Here is a 5,348-nt window from a genome sequence, read left to right on the forward strand (position 1 = left end):
AGAAACACAAGCAGCGGGACAAATGTGCCCTCTGCTGAACTCATCCTGCTAGCAGGTTCAATTTAACACCCGCTGAACAAAACTAGCCTATGGGATGGCCCATACCTGCCATCCGAACTGAGGGCAGCATAAGGCACAGCAAGCAGGTCTGTGCTCAAACAGAGGAGAAGCCCCAGTGTTAGGCACTGTTGGTCACACAGAGACAAGATTAATCAATTTCCAAGCTGAGAAAATAAAATTCTATTTAAAAGAAAACATCCCTTGGGTGTTTGTTGGTTTGCCATCAGAATCCTCTCTCCATTGAGATTCATGTCTGGGACTCTGAAGTACTCTCTACATATAATGCTTCCCAGGTCAGGAGGGTGTCTCCAGTGCTGACTCCTAGAACTGCCACTCTCCACGGAGGCTGCATAAAACATGTTCAGAGACTGGCGTTAAACCAAGGCTGTACTCTGAGCTGGGTATCTCAATTTCTTAATGTCAACGCAATTTCTTAAGAGGACAATGCCTGTCCCCTAGATGTTCTATGGAGACTGAGGTGATGTTTGCAAAGCATAGAGTATGTTCTTTAAGAAACAGGCATTACTATATTACACACATATGTAAGAGAACTACTCTGGTTTACAACACGTACCTAAATCCCGAGCTCCCACAGTGCACATACAACACGGCCACACAGTATGAAAAGAAAATGAGACTTTTCAGATGCACAAGGAACAGACAGGAACAATTCAGCATTGCAGAGATGGTGGGAAACAGGTTTTGCCAGAGTTTTCAAATAAAGACAAGAGGACACTGGGAGCTAAGAGCAAAGGCGACAGAGTGAGGTGAGTGGGCCAAACCGCCCAGCACAGCAGTGCCCGGCAGCTGGGGTGGGAACAGCATAACGTTCTGTGTCAACTGTTAACCTTCTCTGGACTCTGCATAGACACTGCTGTAGGCACTTTACAGATACTAATTCCTTCAAGTCGGTTCTCAGAGCACAGTATAATACTGCAGCCACCACAGACGAGACCAGGAAGCTCCGAGAGCTCAATGGACTCCCTGCCCAACAAGTAGCAGTGCTGATGCCAGACCCCAGAGTGTATAAGGCTCTGCTTCTTTTTCACAAGCAAATTCTGATAGGCCTGTCACCCACAGCGCTGACAGCACAGGTTAAGACTGAACCATAGAGGGGGTCGTTTAACAAGCCTCCACGCTTGAAAACTAAAGCCACCTTCCTTCGGTACTAAAATCTATCAGACTGAATAATATACCAGATACAAGAGTTTCAAATGATTATAGCTGAAATCTAAAATAGAAATGAAAGTTTATCACAGGTCGAAGTTTTCTTTTGAAGTTTCTCTTGAGAGCCATCGAGCACTTTCCAGCCACTCTCAACAGGTTCATTCCCCGAGAGCATCCTTCACTCCGGGCTGAGATCATCCCAACAGGGGGAGGAGCCCCCATGGCAGCTGGAATATGAATGCTCTGCTAGATAAAATACAGCTCCATGGGGGTTTGTCCCTTCAAAATCCATAGTTCAATAATGAATTTAAAAGGCAAAGTATTTCTGGAAAAATTTAAATTACGAAAATGTTCAAACTGTAAGGGTTATTTTTTTCATGAGTCCTCTTAATACCTGTATCTCTCTATGCATGAAGAGAACTCTTAAAATTATAAAGCAGCAGCAGGGACTGAGCAAGATCCTGAACAGCAATCATAATTTTCTTTACACTTGTGATTCATGCTATTTTATAGCCATTTAGAAAAAAATTAAGCTTTATAGTCCTATAGGACAAAGGTAAAAAACCAATTACTAGAAAGGGAGAAACAGGGGTCGGGAAGGTTATCTCAAACCCCTCCCCTCACTAATCTCACAGCTGAGGTTAGTGTCGGGGTCTAGACATAGACAGTCATCTACACAGGAGGCGTCACAGGTAAGGAAGGCTTGTCACAGTGCTGACACCTAGAACCAACACTCTCCAAAGAAAGAGGAGAGGCTGTGTAAACATGCTCAGAGACAGAGTCATAATTTAAACCCAAGTTACAACGTGACACAATCTGAGGCACGGGGCTAATTATTCTGTGGTTTTCTGATGTATTCCTAACCATCATGTGGGGACACAGACCTGACCCAGCCATCTATAATGAGTTATTTGGATACAATACAGGCCTCTGCCCACTGGAATCTCTTCACCCAACTCTACTACCTATGTCATTTTCTCCGCCTTTTACTAACTGTCCTCCTGCTCACACTACACTCCCTTACAGCTAATTGTCATTACGACGACTACCCAAGGTTTTAGTCTTGCTTTAACCTCCCCGTTAACCCACTCTCTGCAGGCCTAATCTTCACATTTCTCAATGCTGGTACTCAATACATATTCTCAGAGACACAACACAGCACACACTCAGAGACACAAGAAATCATGGACGAACACCTGCTTCATGAAGCACAAGTCCCAAAGTTTGGGCCCAGCAGAAGTAATTCTTTCACTTGGCAAATTTAGGCAAGTTACCAAGGAACAGCATGAGGCTAAACAGGACCCCACCCAATTTGTTTTTAGAGGCAAGTGTTCAAAACTGACTATGTGCAAACCACTCACTATACTAGACTCAGCCCCAGATGTTCAGCATCCGATAGGAAAGACACTAAACACCTTCACAAATAAACACACACCAGAGACACACAGCGATAAAAGGGAGTCACAGAGCTTTAAACAACTGAATTTATGTGATAGATGAGAAAGACTTAAAATTCTAGTCTAGAAACAAGAAAAAGATTCATTTAGTCAATGTATATATTTTAAATCTTGACTCAGGCTAGAAGACCACAGGCAAAAAAGGACACAACTCTATCTTTAAAGAGCTCAATCAATGAGCACTAGACAAGTAACCAACAATTACATCACAGTTGCAGAGGCCCAGACTATAACTAGAACACACACAGGCACACAAACTTACATACTGACTTTTACTAAAAAATTCTGAGGCTAGAATCTATGATATATTGCCTGCTATAAACATACAGAAACAAGAAATTACTGCTCTCTTCCCCAAAGTCTAAAACATGAGATAAACAAAACAAGGTATAACTTGACATTATTAGGAAAAGCACTGACTTTCAAGACAGAACATCTCCAGAAATAAGATTAAAAACTAAATGTTAAAGGAATGGAACAGAGGCAGTTCAAATATTCTAAGGAAAAAAGTAATTTCATTAAAAAGTTAATTTGCTTTCCCTTATTGCATATGCATAAAATTCATGGAATCTATCTTCCAAAGAGACCAACCAGAATCACTGGGCAAAAACATCTTCTTGATTACCCGCCCCCTTAAAAATCTGCAATTTAGTAAAGCTTCCGGAAAAGCAGCTGAGGGGTGAGTCTTCCAGAAGCCAATGTTAGTGACCTCAAAGAAGAAGCCCTCATGTCAATGCAGGCCTCTTTGCGCTTCCTGGTAAGTCTCAATGTACACACACATACACACATACACACACACACACACATTATCCAGGGAAGAACGAAACAATCACACAGACTCTGCCAGTAGATCCAAAACAAGCAGAGCTAGCTTTAGAACCATCGGCCCAGGAACAGTTCTGCATCAGTGTTAGACCTTGTTTCCCAATTAGGGAAATGCACTAAAATCATCCTCTCAATGTTTGATGACATCTCTTAAGGAACTGCTAGGAATGGACTGTGCTTCCTCAGCATTTTTATTATTAATTTTACTACTTAAATACCGTAAGAGTCATAAGACCCCCCCTCCTAGTCAACCATCCCTCAATGATTGCCAAACACTTTCACAATCTGTTCCTTGATCCCTGCCTGAATTCCTCCTAAACAAAGAATTCAACACTGTGAGCAATGATCACAGTAAATACATCATTCCAGAACTGAGTGCCTCAACTACTCCACTCAGAAAGAACCTCAGAGATTACTAGAATTCACAGCTTACACATGGACTGCCCAGCTAATCAATTCTAAGGAACCTTCCTTAACTGTATGAAGTGCCAAATATAACCTACATCTATGACCCAACCACATCTTCAATAATCAAGTTCTATGGCCCTATCAGCCAATCATGGGAAAGAAGGGGAGGGACTTAGGAGGATGCCAAATGAGGACACTCATCCTGTCGCCTCACCTTTCCCTCCTACTCCAGCCAAGGCGCTCTAATTGCTTCCTGGACCTCTGCAGGGTGTTCTCAAGAGCTACATCATTTCTCTATGGCCTTTTATCTCACTTCCCAAACCAAATAGCTCACGCACTGGGAGTATTACCCTTCCAAACACAATGGCTTCACTCCCTAGGCTATTCACAGGCTCACCACAGTTTACACACAGTCTCTCACTCTCCTCCCCCTAGCCTGGCTGGCATCAGGAAACACCACTACCTCTCCACTCAACAGCTCCCTCCTGGTTAGCGTCCGTGGCTCTCTCAGTTCTTTTGTCTCTGCTTCTCCAGTTCTTCCCCAGGTCTCCAAGGCTTGGACCATGACATCATATTCCCTTCTATGTGCTCTGAGCCTCCCTGTGCCCAGCTTTGACTGAACACCAGCAATGTACTTCCACATCCCAGGAGCTTTACCACAGAATCCATCCAGCACTCACTCACTGCTCTATGCTGCTCACTCAGTGTGTCCAACGGTAGAGCTAGAAGAGCAATGCATTTGACCCACAAACACACTGTCTTCAAACCCTAAGAGTTTGAAGCAACTGTTTACAAGAATGTGGTGACTGATGAGTCACGCAATCACATAGAGATGGGGGAAACCACATCAATACTGACAGCAATAGTCTGTTACTGAGCTTATATGTATACAAACTATTTCAGTTAATCCTCATAATAACACTGAGATAGAAAACTAGAACTCATTCATTTATTACCAGATCATATAGCTACTGACTGATTCAGGCCTTAAAATCCAACTTGCCTGGCCCAGGGACTGAGGAGATGATAGCTCAGTCTACAAAGTGGCTACCATACAAGCAGTGAGGACCCAAACCTGTTCCCAGTGTACACACAGGCTGAGTATAAGGGCACACAACTGTACATCCCAGCACTGGTCAGGCAAATCCTGGGGTTTGCTGCCCAGTCGTCACTCAGCCTAATCAGCATGTCCCAGCTCCCTGTAAAAGACCCTGTGTCTCAAGATCAAGTTGGATGACTCCTAAGGAATAATACCGAGGTTCACCTCTGGCCTCCAACATGCTGTGCACACATATGCATGTGCACCCACAAAACTACTATCAATTGAAAAGAAATCTAAGCCGGGCGTGGTGGCGCACGCCTTTAATCCCAGCACTCGGGAGGCAGAGGCAGGCGGATTTCTGAGTTCGAGGCCAGCCTAGTCTACAGAGT

General features: G+C 43.7%; 1 protein-coding gene across 4 annotated transcripts in view; it reads right to left on the bottom strand.

Moving 5' to 3' along the window:
• Btbd9 (BTB domain containing 9) overlaps positions 1-5,348 on the bottom strand; it is a 351,427-nt gene that overhangs the window by 295,754 nt on the left and 50,325 nt on the right. The gene's annotated exons all lie outside the window — the stretch shown is intronic.

The sequence above is a fragment of the Mus caroli genome, chromosome 17 (assembly GCF_900094665.2).
Source record: "Mus caroli chromosome 17, CAROLI_EIJ_v1.1, whole genome shotgun sequence".
Classification (NCBI taxonomy): domain Eukaryota; kingdom Metazoa; phylum Chordata; class Mammalia; order Rodentia; family Muridae; genus Mus; species Mus caroli.